General features: G+C 50.5%; 1 pseudogene; it reads right to left on the reverse strand.

The window, feature by feature from the left end:
- Nucleotides 1–563: 563 nt before the first annotated feature.
- On the reverse strand, nucleotides 564–11,299 carry LOC112060726 (mast cell protease 1A-like; annotated as a pseudogene).
- Nucleotides 11,300–17,279: the final 5,980 nt, after the last annotated feature.

Here is a 17,279-nt window from a genome sequence, read left to right on the forward strand (position 1 = left end):
TGCACCCCCTAGGGACCTCTCTGATTCTGACTATAGTTCATTAGCATTTACACACATTGTGCACCCTGCAGTTAGGGCGTGGGTTAGAAAAATGTGACTACCAGTACCTTGTAAGCAAATAATTACTTTTGCTCTTAATTTTTCACAGTATCACCCGTGGGTAAATCTTTCCCCGTTATCTTGTGGGATGGGGTCATTCTTTGCTCACTTACTCATGACAAGCAGTTCTTAAGGCTATGACCTAGTATGGTTAAGCTAAAATTTTACAGGCTGTAAACCTTGCGTTTGAGCCCTCCTTACTTAGACACCTAATACCTAATTATACCTTCTCACTACTGATCAATCTTATACTTCTATAGTCCTACAACTTTACTCTATTCAGCATACAGAGATTATATGTGACATAACATATTAGTTAATCATAATGTCACACAATAAAAGAGTAATAAACTAAAATCATTGGCTACACATCCATCCATCTGCCATAGCCAGCCAGCCATGCCTCTGCGATACCCATGTATATCTCCAGTCAGGCTGGAGGAGATGGACGCTCCTCTCTAAAGCTACAGCTTTTGCAGAGTTTTCTTGATCCAGCACACGTATTTGGAGAGCCTGGTAAACACACCGGGAGTTGACCAGTCACCACTGCCATGGGAGACTATGCCCCGGGCCTTCCCATCACACACCAAGGGGCCCCTGGAGTCGCCCTGAGAAGCAAACACCAGGCGTGGGCTTACTGATGACCAAGCAAAGGGTGGGCTGTATTCTCTATTCATGGTCCTGAAATCCAGCTCCTTACCCTGCTTCCTGGGGACTCATGGTGAAATCACTCCAAGGACGTGCCCGGGGCTCCCACTCCATGGTCCAGGGACCCAGATGACCCCTGTCCCTGATTTCTCAGATCTGCCCAGTTCCAGTGTCTGATTTCTAGCATCCATCCCCGATTTCTTTAACCTGCTCAGTTCCCGTCCGATTCTGAATCCTGATTTCCAGCATCTCATTCACTCCTGCCCTTGCTATCTAGGATAAGGAGGGCTGGGGAAGACCGACCCCTCCTAAAGATAGCGTCAGGATGATAGGGTGACGGATCGAACCAACAGGTAAAAAGTAAAGGGGGGTAACTAATCACATCAGAGGGCAATACATAACTTGTTTATATTAGTGTATACAAGAGGGGGCACAGAGGGAGTGTCTTTGTCCATCTGAGGGGGGAGCAGAAAGTTCTGAGACAAGTCCATTGTCACAGGCATACATGTGGTCGTGTACCTGTAGCAAGTATACGACACTAATACCATTACTTCGTCGGCAATAAACCTGGCTGAGTGCCTTTGCCACTGAACCGAGTCTGTGGTCTTCTTGGGCAGTTCGATCTAGGTCTGCTGTACCGGCTACCTGGCCAGAGCCAGTAAAGCACACAGATAACACACACCCAGCCAATCTCTGACGGCACTGGTGACCCCGACCGCTGGTCTGGTAAGTAGGTGAGTTGTTCTCAGGGCCGTCCTTAGACATACGCAGAACACGCAGCTGCGTAGGGCACCACAGAATTTGGGGCACCAAATTGCCCTAAATTTTATGGTGCCCTTCGCAGCTGTGTGCTTCGTATGCAGCAGCACTGGCAGCCAGCCCCATCTCCCAGCTGGCCCCGCTGTGGGGTTCGTCCACTGCAAAGGGCAGGGACGTTCCTAGGGGGATGCGGGGCCTGGGACAATTCCCTCTGCCCCTTCCCCGCCTCTTCCTGCCCCCACCCCACCCCATTTTCCACCCCTTTCTCCCAACCCCCCTCCCCCTGCGACGGGGATTAGCGGGGAAGGGGGCGGGGGGCTGGTGCTGGCAGCAGGGGTCAGGGCTACCCTTGCACTCTCCGGCGGTGAAGGGAAGCAGAGCAACCGAGCACCAGCGCGCTCCATTCCGCTGGCTCCCTGCTGTCTTGCTCCGATTCCCGCTGCCGGTGACTGTGGGGGCGGGGCAGACCCCTTTCCCCAAGCCCCCTCCCCCAAGTGACACAGCTGGGGCAAGTGGAGCAGGTGGGGGCTGGGTCATTCTGCTTCCTGCTGCCGGCGTCAGGCCCCCACTAATTCAGCATGACAACTGTGCAAACTGTGATGCCAGGTGCTCACCCGGATGCGGGGGGTTGGGATAGGGGCAGTATTTGCAGTAGTGTGAGGTCACTGGGGTGAGGTGATGGGACCGGGGGTGGTACCTGCAGCAGTGTGAGGTCACAGGGGCAGGGTGATGGGATGGAGGGTGGTACCTGCAGCAGTGTGAGGTCACAGGGGCAGGGTGATGGAATGGGGGGGTGGTACCTGCAGCAGTGTGAGGTCACAGGGGCAGGGTGATGGGATGGGGATGGTACCTGCAGCAGTGTGAGGTCACAGGGGCAGGGTGATGGTATGGGGGGTGGTACCTGCAGCAGTGTGAGGTCACAGAGGCAGGGTGATGGGATGGAGGGTGGTACCTGCAGCAGTGTGAGGTCACAGGGGCAGGGTGATGGGATGGGGGGTGGTACCTGCAGCAGTGTGAGGTCACAGGGGCAGGGTGATGGGATGGGGGGTGGTACCTGCAGCACTGTGAGGTCACAGTGGCAGGGTGATGGGATGGGGGGTGGTACCTGCAGCAGTGTGAGGTCACTGGGGGCGGGGTGATGGGATGGGGGCAGTACCTGCAGCAGCATGATGTCATTTTCAAATGTCTTGTCATTGTATTCCGGGTGGGGGATTCGGTGACGTATCGAGATCTTCTGTGTCAACGGTTCATTCTCATTTTCAATGTTGTGGTCCCCCAGCAGCACGCTGATGATGCTGTGAAATACAAGGGGATGCAAGTGCTATAGACAGGCCCATACTGTGGATACAGTCATGGGTCATTAGCCTCATTAAAATTGGTGGGTCTAACAGTTGCATTTCTTTCAGGATCAATGCACAGAAGTCGTTATAAGTTTGTTTATGTAACCAGGAAGCTGAATCACTAGAATCACCACCGATCACACAGGCCTGACCTACACTTAAAGGTTAGCTATATTGGCCAGGGATGGAAAAACCCTACATCTCTGCCCAACCTAGCAGTGCTGGCAAACCCCACAATGTTGAGGTAGCTCTGTCTATGGAAGAGGGCCTCTGTCGACATAGGTAACGTGGTTTGGGGGGGGGGTGTTCCTACAGCAGCAGAAAAACATCTTCCATCACAGTGCACTGCATCTGCACTGGGGGGGCTGGGCTGACACACGCTGTGTCATGTAAGAGTAGAAGCTGAGCTGATTGACCCAAGGGGTTTCCCTGGGGATCACTCTAGCAAACACAGGGGCTGGGGCATTGACCGGTGGAGCTGTGCGTGTCTGAGAGAAGCAGCAGAAAGACCGGAGAAGCTGCCAGAGAAGGCACCAGCCACAGCCAAAGAAGCATGGGTAGCGTGACCCTGCGCTAAGCCTGGGAAGAGAGCTTTTGGGAAGAGTGCTGGCTGAAGGAGGCTGGGGACTGGGAGTAAAGAAACACTCACTGAGGGAGGGAGACGGTGGTGCTCCTTCCCTCCTTCCCGGCAGGACGCGCCTCCCGCCCCCTGGCCCCGCCCCGGGCACATGCGGCGTACGTCTCGCCGCTGGCGGGGAGCCCCGTGCCTCTCCCGCTCGGCTGCACTCCAGCCGCTCCTTCCCGGCGGGAGAGAGACTAGGCGCGGGGGACGCGTGCTGCATGTGCCCGGGGCGGCGGGAGGCGCGTCCCGTCGGGGAAGGAGCCGCAGCCGCGAGTGGGAGGGAGATGCGCGGGGCTCCCCAGCAGCAGCAGGTATTCGGCCCACGCCGCCCACCTGGCCCCTGCAAGCTCCGCACTGCCCCCGCCCGGACCCAACGCGTGCTGGATTTGCCCGGGGCGGGAGGCTCCGCGGGGAAGGCAGCGTGCGTGGCTAGAGTCTGCTAATTCCCCCAACCCCTTTGAAACTCTTTTTTTTTTTGCTCCGCCCCCCCCTTTTTTTTTGCTTGCCCCCCCCCCCCGTCCCCCTGCGTCCCGATATTTTATATCTCTGATCTGGTCACCCTACTGCTAACAGTAGAGACACTAGAGTCTCTCCCTGCCTATTGTAGTGGGGGCTGTGATTAACCTGAACTCCTCTCAGCTGCAGATGGGAACCCAGCCCTTTGAGCCTTCTCAGGTCTCCCCCCCACCATGAAAAAGACAGGGGGAGGGGCTGAGGACAGAGAGACCAAACACTGCACTTCAAGGTGTTGGTGATAGCAGGGCCTTTCACATGTACCATGCTGAGACCAGGAAAATAACTCACTGAGCCAGTCAGTTCTCTTCCCGCGGACCACATGGGAGCCAGTGCCCCTAGAGGGGAAAGGCCCTATGTCCCATTCCTGGCCTTGGAATGGATGAGTCTATCAACAGAACATGGCTTTCTTATTGCAGCGGGTTGGGGTGGAGGGACCCATGCATCTGACGGTAGCTCTGGGAATCTCTCTCGTGCCTCTGACTCAGATATATCTGGCCTTGAGTCAGACAGGGATCAGCCACATGGCATCTTCGGGTACTGAGGAGTGCTGGCCAGCACTGCCCTGTTACAAGACATTGAGAGAGCCAGATGGAGGGGAGTGTGGAGACACACAGATTGATACTGTCTGTATTTGCTCCATAGACACTGAATTTGGGGTGGGGGTAATTCCAGCCCTGCAGATGTTACATCCTCACACCCTGTAACCTGAGACCTCCCCTACCGTGACGGACCTAGCGCCACCCCAGATGACATGGGTCAGGTGGGAATTCAGAGCTGGAGAAGTTTGTATCAGATCTGTACTGACTCAAGAGAACACAGGATGGGAATTGAAATTAACAAGCAGTGTGGTTGAGGGGCTGTGGGGCCACGGTGTGTGGGACTGCCTGACTGAGCTGTTGTGAGCTGGGAAGCTGTGTGGCCAAGAAGCCAGAGCAAAGGCTCTGCTGCTGCATGACCTTCGGCACATCCTGGCCCCATTTCTGTGCCTCAGTTTACCCATTTAGGTCTAATGATTCTGACCATCCTTTTTAAAGCACTTTGAGATCTCCTGAAGGGAAGAGCTAGGAGCCCAGATCCCCAAAGGTATCCCTGTGATTTCAATGGGAGTTAGGCACCCAAACACCTCTGAGGATCTGGGCCTCGATGTTTTTGTTTAGCACCAATTTTGTTTATGGCTCAGCCCAGCACCTGCATCCTGCCCACCGCCCCATTATTCTCCCCCAACCCTGTATCATCCACACACGCAATGTCCAGTCTACAGGCCAGTGATGGAAAAGGCAGCGCAAATTGTTCAGAGAAAACGTTTTTTTATTCAGAAAAATGGCTTTTTTCCCTTCAAGTGCCATTTCTTTTTCAAACAAGCGTCCGTTTTCAATATTTTCCAAATATTTGGAAATAGACAATTCTTTCTTTTGCCCCAATGTATCTCAGCGATGTGTTCTGGGTTCCCTTCCTTTGTGTTTTTCCAACCTCCGGTCATTATCACAATAAGAAATAAGAAATAATTTAATACTTGTGGGATGGGAGAGGAAAAAAGAAAAGAAAATACTGAAAACAAGCAAAAGTTGGGTCCGACTCAAAATGTGTGAAACAAAATCATTGAAATTTCAATTTTTTTCACAAAACCATTTCAATGTGCTATTGTCATGGGCTGTTTAATTCGACTAGCCTTGCTTCTTGGTGATAGGTTGGCTACCAAAGCAACATGACCCCATTCTTGCTCTTCGGTTGGGTAAAAAAAGTTTTTAAGCCAGCCAGAGACATGCTTTGATGGTGGAAAACCCGCAAGGAATGGATTAGGTATAAAAATGATCAGCATTTGTAGAGGTCCTATAGAATTCAGCAGAGAAAATACTCCAGAATCCCCATAGGTGATGTAAACCCCTGTGCACAGGTGGGAATTCTAATGACTCAGGAGAAAAGGTTGTCACCGAATATTGTTCTGGGGTAATGGGGCATGTGGATTGGACAGACACAACATAAACAGAGAGACCTGGGAACAGAAGCGAGTGAGACACAATGTAAAAAGCCAGGCAGACATAACCTGGAAGCACAGGAATGTGGCCCTGAGAAAAAAGCTAAGAGAAGAACCATTTTGGGCACAGAGACTTGGCTTCCGATGCAGGCTCTGCACAGTGAACAGAGGAGCTGTCTGCTGTTGTTTAATTCCAACTGTGTTCAGGGAAACAGAACTCTTCTCTGCCTAAACAAGCCCAATTCTTTTAGCCTTTCTCCTACATACGGTTTTCTAAATCTCTGATCATATGTTTTTGTTCTTGTTTCTCTCCTCTGGACTCTCTCCAGTTTGTTCACATGGAAGGAAACGTTTCAATCTGTTCACATCTCAGCATGTTTCATTTTGATTGAAAATGTTGGAATGAAACATTTCAACATTTCTGAGTCAAACCTGCTTTTGGAATTTCCATTCTGCCAAAAATGTTGAAATCTCAACTTTTCTTAGAAATCAAAGATTGGAATGTTGCCATTTCCTGTGGGACAGGAACACTGATTCTCCCTCAGCTCCAATGCCAACCTGGCCCTACGGACATCATCACCAAAGCTCCCTTCCGTGTGTATGGGGTCAGGATTTCACCCAGGATCCTGGCTGTCGGGTAGCATCAGGGTTGAGTTCACCAGTAGACCCCCAGTGAAGGTGAAGAGTAGAGATGGTCAGAACATGTGGTAGGGAAGGGGGGAGGGGGTTCCCTTTTTTCATCAACACTTTTCCTGGAACATTTTGCTAAAAACTCAAAGCCTAACAATGTCTAATCATGGGAGTTGTATTTCAGGTGTCTTATGCCCTTATGGGAACACAGGACTGGCTGGGCCTTACTGGGACATAAAGTCCAATTTCTGCTATTACAGGCAGCCCTGTCGTATCATCCCATCCATAAACTTATCAAGCTTTGTCTGCATCCTTGTTAGGTCGGTTCCCCTCCCCCGCAATGCTCCCATTGGATGTTGTTCCAGAACCTCCTCCCTCTGAAGATTATAAACGTCCTTGTCTCCAGCCTCATTGATCCCTGCCACATTTATCCCCATTTGATTTGTCCTTTAGCTTCAAAAGCTCATCTCCCTCCCTGGTGTACCCCTGCCCCCCTCCTGATGTATTTATAGAGCAATCAGACCCCTCTCAGTCTGTGTTCTAAGCCAAGCTAGCGCAAGTATTTTATTCCTTTCTCATCAGAGCGGCTTTCCATTCCCCTGATCGTCCCCATCACCCCTTCTCAACACCTGCTCCAGCTGAGATTCCTCTTTCTGGGACAGGGCTGCCCAGAAGTCTGCACCGGATTCCAGCTGAGTAATGCCCAGAACCTTCTCTGCTGGCATTAAACCCCCCCTCTCTACTGGAGACACCTGGGCTGCTTCATCCCAGGACCACATGGGCCTTTCTTCTGGCCACATCCCGATGGTGGCCCATGGTCATCCTGTGATTGGCTGACACACCCATTTCTCCCTCCCCGTCTGTCACTTCCAGCTGATGATCCCCTGGCTCAGGGAAGAAATTCTTTTTTCTTGTCACTATGTGCATGAGCCCATGTAAAATTTCAGCCCGTTTCCACCAGCACTTTACACAAGGGCAGTAACACTGAAGATACCTCTCTGCAGTCATCCTATGTGCTGGGCTCCCTAGCTGGGCTGCATCTCCCATGATGCACCATGGGCTCCCCACTTGGGGCAATGGAGCATGGGAGGGGCATGTCCATGGTGGTTTCCATCAGCTCCTTCCCCTGGAGCAGGTTGCTGTACCCCCCAGTGGCTTTGGTTGGGGGGATATTTACCTGGAACACTGATTTCTTGGTGTGGGGGCTGCTGGCGCACAGCGTGGTGATGGGGTCGTAATGACGGTACCACTCTCTGCACAAGCCATCCGACACCACCTCCTGCTCTGCCTCCTCCAGCCTGTCGATGGTGCTGTTCACTCCGGTCTGACCCCACCCGGCCACGCTGCACTCGGAGCCTGGGCTGACATGGTGATCGGCCTATGGCAGGTGGACGAGCACCACCGACTTGGTCAGCTCCACACTGTGCCACAGCTGTCATGAGCAGGAGAGAGAGAGAATAGATCCGGATCAGCGCAGGGTTCGGAGCTGTCAAGGGGCAGCACCACCTGGCCAAAGCATGGATGTGCATCCAAGGAGTGAGTGTGAGGTCACTGGGTGCAGGGTGATAGGATGGGGGTGGCACCTGCAGCAGTGTGGGGTCACTGGGGGTGGGGTGATGGGATGGAGATGGTACCTTCAGGAGTGTAAGGTCACTGGGGGTGGGGTGATGAGATGCGGGGGGGGGGGTACCTGCAGCAGTGTGAGGTCACTGGGGGCAGGTGATGGGATAGGGACAGCACCTTCAGCAGCATGATGTCATTGTCAAAGTTCCCATTGTTGAAGTTGGGGTGTTGGACCGAGCGATGGGCCCGGATCCATTGCCAGTTCTGTCCCGGCTTCATGAAGTCTTGGACTCTCAGGTAGATATAGATGTTGCTGGAAAAGCCAAGGGGAAAGTATAGGGGCATTAGTGCCCATTGGACAGCAGAGTACCCAACAGCGGGGTGCCCATCACAGACTCTCCAAAAGGGACACCAGCCGAACTCATGACCTGAGTTTCTATCTACAGTTGTGCGACTGAGTAACACAGAGACCATCTTATGCACCTACATGTGTATGGAATTCCTCCTTCTCCATTCTGGTTGGCTAAAATTACCCAAAGACTGACCAATTGAGTGTTCTCCTGTGCAGGGTAACCCATTGTCCAGTTCTTGTGCCCAAGGTTCAAGAAAGATGTTGATAAATTGGAGAGGGGTCAGAGAAGAGCCACAAGAATGTTCAAAAGATTATACTTATACTGAGAAACTCAAGATCAATTGGTTTCAAATTCAGAGGGACTATAAAGGATTCTGTTTGATTTCTTTCTCAATTATTGTTTCGTGGTATGAGTTTTTAGCAAGGACTGTAACTAACGTTGGAACCACTTACCAAATTTCATTGTGGATTCTCCATCACTGGCAATTTTTAATCAAGATTGGATTTTTTAAAAGATCTGCTGTAGATCAAAAGGAATTATTTGGGAGATGTTCTCTGGTCTGTGTCATATAGGATGTCATTTGAGATGATCACAAAGATCTTGAAATCTATGAATCATTGAACTGTATATGGCAGAAGAAGGAAAATACCCATGGGAAGGTCTAAGGCCCTAACCTGGGTGTAACTTTGAAATATTAAAAGAAATGGTTTAAAGTGGGGAAATCCCAGATGCCTTGGCTGGTACGACACAGAAATAAGGTTGCTGGAATGAATGAAACATGCCAATAAGAAAAGGATCAAAGAGTTTGTTATGCACTGGTGCCATCTACTGGATATGGGCAGCAGTAGCAGGAAGCCCAGATCTGCCTGTGAAATGACCCTGGGGACAAAGATCACAATGTGGGACATAAGCGGCTGCTGAGTCCATCAGAGAAGACATTGAAGCCCCTCTGGACAGCCCTTTCCCTCCTCCAGGGTTAGCAGGGCATGAGAAAAGGTGGTGAGACTTTCTTTAATCTGTGTCTGGGTGTTCCCCTTTTGGCCCCAAGAAACATTCTACAAACACAAAAGAACTGATGGCTGATGATCGCAAGTGAATGTCATAGGAAATCCTGGGGATTGGATCTGTCTCTGGTACAACAGCTGGGCCCCAGCGCTGATCTATGTCCATTGCCTATAAGGTTGTTCTGTTCAGTAGGGCTCAGATCCCCAAAGGCAACCAGGGGATTTCATGATTGGTTAAGAACAGCCGGGTGTCTGGGTTTGAGAAGCGATGGCCAAGGGAAAAGGCTTGAGAGGAGGCTAGGTTTCAACTGAGTGAAGTAACTCAGTGACAGGGGTTGTCTTTACTGGACTGATTAAAAACATGAGGTGGGATGTTCACCCTCTGGGGCAGGTCTAGTTTGGTGGGTTTGGGCTTTAAAACCTAACAGGCACCCAGTGAAATTCGTAATTTTCACATCCCATAAACGCTTCTAGTTTTTGGGGCAACATATTGCCAGCTCCAATCCTGTCCCAGAGTTGGGGACTGGCTGGCTCAGGAGTGGGGGATGGCACTTTTCTTACCCCAGGTTGCAGTTACAAGGAGCCGCCATCACCAACACATCATCCTGGATCAAGAACCCACTGCAGCTTCCCGTTGACCTGATTTTCACATAGGCCATGTAGGTTCTGGAGCCATGCGGGCTTTCTGGCCCCCGATGACCCGAGCTGGAGAGAGACAGGGAGGGGTGCAAAAGTGAGCTGGACACTGGGACCAAGAGCCCAGTGCAACCTGGACCCTTATCCCTTAGCTCAGCCCCTTAGGCCGCCCCAGCCCAGCCTGCCCCTAGGTCAGCCCCTCACCCCAACAAACCTGGTCTATCCCATACATACATATACCCACTGCACAGTTACCTATCTCCACATGGACCTGTCCATCCATGTAGCCATTCCTTATCCCATATACGCCCATCCATCTTCTGTCTGTGGGGCCACCCCCCAGCCATCTCCCCTCTCAGAGAACTGGATCAGGAATTCCCTGTCACTCCTCAGCCTCATTGTCACATCTCCTGACACCTGGCTGAGCCCGATGGCTAATTCTATCCCCCTGCCCCTGGTGTGGGCTGCACTGCCCACAGCCCGAATCTTCCCATTCTCACCACTAAAGCCGGGCAAAAATGTATAAGCAATTGGCAAATTTGCTAAAAAAAAAGCAATTTTGGGGCATCAAAAGGACCTGTGAATTGAGTTGGAATTCGGAGGATTGTTTTGGCTGCAAAACAAGAATTTTTTTCCAGGAAAAAGTAGAAAAGTTTTGTTATGAGCATCGGGAAACGAAACATCTCGAGTTTCTGTTTGAAATGGTGCTTCCTTTAGAAATGGAGGGAATTAGGTTTTTTTCAACTAATTTTTTAAAACATGTCTAAAAAATGCATTTTGGTTGAAAACTCAACTAATTAAAATGTAAGCATGAAAAACACCTGCACAGGCCACAAAATGAAAGCAAAAAGAAAAATAAAATTGTTTCAGGTTGAAGGAGACACCCCAAAGCAAATGACACCCCAATTTGTTTTGAAACAATGTCTTTTAGTGTTTCTGTTTTTGTGAGAAAAAATTAAAAAAATAATTTTGGGAGGAACCCAGCTTTTCCCCAGATTTTGCAGTTCAGCCCCTGAACCAAAAACTCTGTGACTCGCTCAGCCCCACTCCCAGTGTGAGTCCCCCGGGGCCGGGAAATAACCAGTCACTCAGCTCTACGCACCAGTATGAAGCGGGATAAAGACCATGGAGAGCAGGAGCAGCATCAACATCATTGGTGCACATCCAGGGGCTGGGGCTGGTGGCTCTGTCTCAGCCCCTGGGGTTTATATACAGCGGGCAGCGGGGAGGGGAGACTGGGAAGAGGTGTCCTGGGAAGTGCAGGGTCACATACCCGACTACTAAGAAATTCCCCATCAGCGATGTGTCAGGGGTGGGGATTCCCCGAGAGGAAACCTTGAGCTACATCCCCACCCGCATCGTGGCGGGGGGGGGGGGTTTCCTTCCTGCACTGGTGCCTTCCCTACCCCCAGCTGGGTACGTGGACAGTGCTGAGGCCTCCCAGCTGCAGATGGCAGAATTCCCCCTGGTCTGTTCTGCCCCTGGATACCTGGATCCCCAGATGTTTGGGCCAGCAGGTTCCGTTCAACCGACTCATCTGCTCTCCTGAGTGACCCCAGCCGGAGAACCTCACCCAGCTCCCCCAGACTGAGCCCGGGCACTGGTGTTCTGTGAATGCCTCTGTGACATTGCACTCTATATGATTTTATGAAAATATGCTAATGAGTGTGACTATAATGTAACTGGAATATACTTCATGCAAAAGGTCTCTTGTAAGGTATCATTACAAAGCTTATAATCTACTGAGTGTGGTCATCCAATTTGTATAAATGTACAACTCTTGTATCTGAAACTAGAAATATGAAATATAACTCTGAGGGCCTATTGTAGTTATGCAAAGTGTGGGCCATTAATGGTGGTTTGGAATCTTGATGGCTCCCATCAGCCAGGACAATTGACTGTGGATGGCTCTGTTTGCTTGCAGGCCTTCCTGTGAGTCAGGCTGGGATGAATGAGGGCTTGGAGTGTTACAGTGACATGTGATCATGTCACATGAACTGGAATCCATCTTTAACGTGGTGCTTTTCCATTGAGAAGCAGGGGTGGGAATCCAGAGAGGAACAAAGGATTCCCATCTTATGCAAAAGCTATATAAGGGGTGGAACAGAACAAAGGGGGCGGCAATCATGAGAAATCCCCGAGCTACCACCTGAGCTGGAACAAGGGCTGTACCAGGGGAAAGGATTGTGCCCACACTAGGAAGGTGTCCAGTCTGTGATAGAAGCGTATTGAAACGTGTCTGAAGGTGAGATTTCATCTGTAATCATTTTCTTACTGTATTAGGTTTAGACTTGTGTGTTTTATTTTATTTTGCTTGGTAATTCATTTTGTTATGTCTGTTATTACTTGGAACCACTTAAATCCTACTTTTTGTATTTAATAAAATAACTTTTTACTTATTAATTAACCCAGAGTATGTATTAATACCTGGGGTGCAAACAGCTGTGCATATCTCTCTATCAATGTTATAGAGGGCGAACAATTTATGAGTTTATCCTGTATAAGCTTTACACAGGGTAAAACGGATTTATTTGGGGTTTGGACCCCATTGGGAGCTGGATGTCTGAGTGTTGGAGACAGGAACACTTCTTAAGCTGTTTTCAGTTATGCCTGGCAGTTCACAAGGGGGGGTTCTGTGATCCAACCCATCACAGCCTCTGCCAGCAAGGCAGCCAGGCTGGGTCTGATGCCACCCGGAGATGGAGGACCCCCCCCCTTGCCCAGGGGAGCTGGTTCCCCTGGTGAATCCCCCTCCCTGACCCACACTGGGGCCCTCCATTCCAGCTGGATTTGGTCGGGCTTCAGTTTCTCCAGTTGGATCTTGCTCTGCCTTTCTCTGCTGGATTGAAGAGCCCCCAGCACCCAGATTTGTCTCCCCACGAAGGTCCTTGTACCCCGAGCACCAGGCATCTCCCCCATGACTTGTGAAGAAGCCAAGCAGAGCGAGCGCTTTCAGTCTCTCCCTGCCACGCATTTTCTCCAGCCCTCCAATCATTAGCCTGGCCCCGTCCTGCCCCATCTCCAGTTTGCTGCCAGCCCTTTTAAAGTGTGCACCCCAGAACTGGGCGCAGGATCCCAGGATCCCCTGGGAAACAACCCTCCCTGCTCCTGCTCAACTCAGCCCTGTTCACACGGCCAATGAGGGCACTAGCCTCTGGTGCTGCAGTGTCAGAGGGGGAGCTCGGGGGCTGGGGGTGTTGTTGGGTCAAAATAACATTTGGCTGGAGAATTCTGCACCAGCTGGGATGGGAGAGAAGCTGCTTTAGGAAGGATCCTGGCTCTCTTGGGTCTGGGTATGTGGGGCCCCGATAGGGTGACCAGACAGCAAGTGTGAAAAATCAGGACGGGAGTGGGGGGTAATAGCAGCCTATATAAGAAAAAGAGCCAAACATCGGGACTGTCCCTATAAAAATTGGGACATCTGGTCACCCTAGGCCCCGAGGACACCAAATGCAGACTAAAACTCCCTCAGCAACTCTGCCTCCAAGAGACACTGTAGGGCCAGGTTTTAAATGAAGCTCAGCCCCGAAAGGCTGACTGTGGTCTCAGCAGCAGTGCAAGTCCATAACCTATCCATCCACACCCCTCCCCACCACTCTCTCTCATACTTTATTTTATTAATTTGTTTGTTGATGTTGATTTAATTCTGGGTAATTGTTTCAGGTGAGGTTGGGTGAACTACGGCAGCTGGGTGCGTCAATGTTGTGAGTGTCATTTTTATGATGGAAAAGCCCATCCATCCATTCACCCATCCCCGCCTATCCATCCCTCCATCCGTCCATCCCTCCATCCATCCCACCTATCCAAACCCATCCCCGCCTATCCATCCCTCCATTCATCCATCCCTCCATCCATCCCACCTATCCAAACTCATCCCCACCTATCCATCTGTCCGTCTACCCATCCCCGCCTATTCATCCCTCCATCCGTCCATCCCTCCATCCATCCCACCTATCCAAACCCATCCCCACCTATCCATCCGTCCGTCTACCCATCCCCGCCTATCCATCCCTCCATCCGTCCATCCCTCCATCCATCCCACCTATCCAAACCCATCCCCACCTATCCATCCGTCCGTCTACCCATCCCCACCTATCCATCCCTCCATCCGTCCATCCCTCCATCCATCGCACCTATCCAAACCCATCCCCGCCTATCCATCTGTCCGTCTATCCATCCCCGCCTATCCATCCATCCATCCACCCATCTGGCCATCCATCCATGCCTATCAATCCCTCCATCCATCCACCCATCCCCGCCTATCCATCCCTCCATCCAACCTCACATCTAAATTCATAGATTCATAGATTCCAAGGCCAGAAGGGACCATTGTGATCATCTAGTCTGAACTCCTGCATAACACAGGCCAGAGAACTGCCCCATAATTATTCCTAGAAAAGATCATTTAGAAAAAAACTCCAGTCTTGATTTAAGAATTGTCAGTGACCTTTGGTCAGTTGTTCCGATAGTTAATTACCCTCACTGTTAAAAATGTAAGTCTTATTTCCAGTCTGAGTTCATCTAGCTTCAGCTTCCAGCCATTGTGTTAGACCTTTGTCTGCTAGACTGAAGAGCTGTTATAAATATAGAAGGTTATTAAATATTTGTTCCCTGTGTATGTACTTATAGACTTTGATCGTGTCAGCCCTTTCCTTTGTTAAGCTAAACAGATTGAACTCTTTGAGTCTACCACTAGGTGGCAGGTTTTCTAATCCTTTGATAATTCTTGTGACTCTTCTCTGAACACTCCCCGATTCATCAACACCCTTCCTGAAATTGTGGGCACCAGAACTGTACACAGGATTCCAGCAGTCGGTTGCACCAGTGCCAAATGCGCAGGTAAAATAATCTCTCTGCTCCTACTCGAGATTCCCAGGATCGCATTAGCCCTTTTGGAAACAGGGTCACACTTGGAGCTTCTGTTCAGCAGCTTATTCACTGTGACCCCCCCAAATCTTTGGCAGAGTCTGTGTTTTCCAGGACAGAATCTCCCAACCTGTATGTATGGCCGACATTCTTTCTTCCTAGATGTATACATTGACATTTAGCCATGTTAAAATATGTAATGTTTGCTTGCGCCCAGTTTACCCAACAATCCAGATCACTCTGTATCAGTGCCCTGTACTCTGCATTATTTATCGCTCCTCCAATCTTTGTGTCATCTGCAATTGTTATCTGTGATCATTTTGTGTTTTCTTCCAGGGCATTGATAAAAATAGTAAATTTCATAGGGCCAAGTACCAATCCCTGACCCCATAAGAAAAACACCCATTTGCTGATGATTCCCCATTTATACTTTCATTTTGAGATCTATCATTAAGCCAGTTTTTAACCTATGTCACGTGATGGAAATCGTATTTCATTCTAGATTTTTCATCAACATGTGTGGGATCAAGTCACCTAACAGAGTTCTAAGTATATTACATCATTACTGTTATCTGTATCAACCACACTTGAAATCTCATTAAAAATTAAAAAAAAACAAGGTGGTTATATCTTTCATTGAACCAACTTCTATTGGTGAGAGAGACAAGTTTTGTAGCTTACATAGAATTCTTCTTCAGGGCTAGAAAAGGTTCTCTGGGTGTCACAGCTAAGAACAAGGTGGAACAGATTGGTACACGTCCCACAGGAATGGATGGACCAGTGGTGCTTCCTGTTCCATGTGTGTGAATCCCTCTAATAGGATGACACCTTCCTGTGGCAGGCCACAGACACCATGGTTAGTGGGAGGGTCTGAGCCCCCTTTGGGGGGTGATAAACCCAATGGGGAAAGCAGGAATTTGGGAGGAACATCTGGCCCTGACAATGTGTTGCATGGGGTAAAGGACACTCTGAGTATCACATGCACAATGTCCGGTGGGGACTGGTATCAGGGTGATCAGAGTGACACATTCCCTCTATCTCACACATGGGGTGGGGATTGAGGCATGTTGTCTCACCTGGCACTGATACCAATCAGTGTGACCCACATCACACAACAAGGGGGCAGGGCTCCTTGGTTGGAGAGGTGCAATTGCTGAAAAGAGCCCTGTAACCCCTGGCATGGGCAGGTGAAGGAAGCTCTGGAATTTCTTTCTGTTCTCTGTGTGTTTCTAATGGAGCCGGGCTGGAAGGCCCGGGGGGGGGGGGGGGGAGGGGGGGGCTTTCCCAGCTCTGTATTTGGCTTTCCATTGGCATTCCAGACTGGCAGTGGGGAGCTGCCCACGATAATGGTGATAGCACCCAGCTCTTCAAGACTGTCCATCATGCATAGGCCTCACATCGCAAGTGAATGTCATTATGCCAACAGGGCTGGTGAGTAAACTGAGGCACAGGAAGGGACAGGAGATTCCTACAGCCTCCAAGCAGTCTAGGGTCAGAGCTTTTCCACAGGGCTTTTTGGAGCCACCCTACAGCCTTTAGCAGGGAAAAGGCAGCCCCTGCTTCTGGATCCTGTTGGGTGGGGCCCAAGCCCTACAGACAATTTGAAGGTTTGGAGATGTCACTTCATGCAGGGGAGGAATGTGGAGATCCTTATGTGTAGATGCTGGGCAGGGCCCATTGGAGTGCAAGCTCCAATCCTGGGCCAGAGCAGGGGACTGGAATACGGGGCTTTCCCTTCTAAGGAAATTCAGTGCTTCCATCTCCTTTCCAGGGGCCAATTTCTGTCCTTCCCTAGCTAACCCTTACATGGTCTGTGGGTAATGCTGATTGGTATTGATGCTGGGTGAGAGGACACAACATGATCCCACCCCCGTATGTGTGGGATAGAAGGGATTGTGGCTCTGAGCTCCCTGACACCAGCTTCCACCCAAGACATACTATATGTGATGCCAAGGGTGTCTCTGAACCCCCACAAACACACTGTCAGAGCCAGAGGCCTTCCGTCCTCCTGCTGCCCACACAGGGTTTATCAGCCCCTCCCTGGGGGGGGGGAGGGCGGGGTTCAGCCCTATCCCTATAATGGATCCCTGGCCTGTCAATGGAGACACTCTCCCCTGTGTGGATTCACATAGAAAGAGCCAGGCACTTCACTGGTCCAGCCATTCCGGCTTCCAGCTTCTCCAAGGATGCTCCCAGCCAACTGTCCATGCTGGCCTTGGAGTCCAGTTGGTGTCCCCTACTGTAGCTACCAGTAGAACACAGTGAAAC

This window comes from Chrysemys picta, chromosome 13, assembly GCF_011386835.1.
Source record: "Chrysemys picta bellii isolate R12L10 chromosome 13, ASM1138683v2, whole genome shotgun sequence".
In the NCBI taxonomy this organism is placed as follows: Eukaryota; Metazoa; Chordata; order Testudines; family Emydidae; genus Chrysemys; species Chrysemys picta.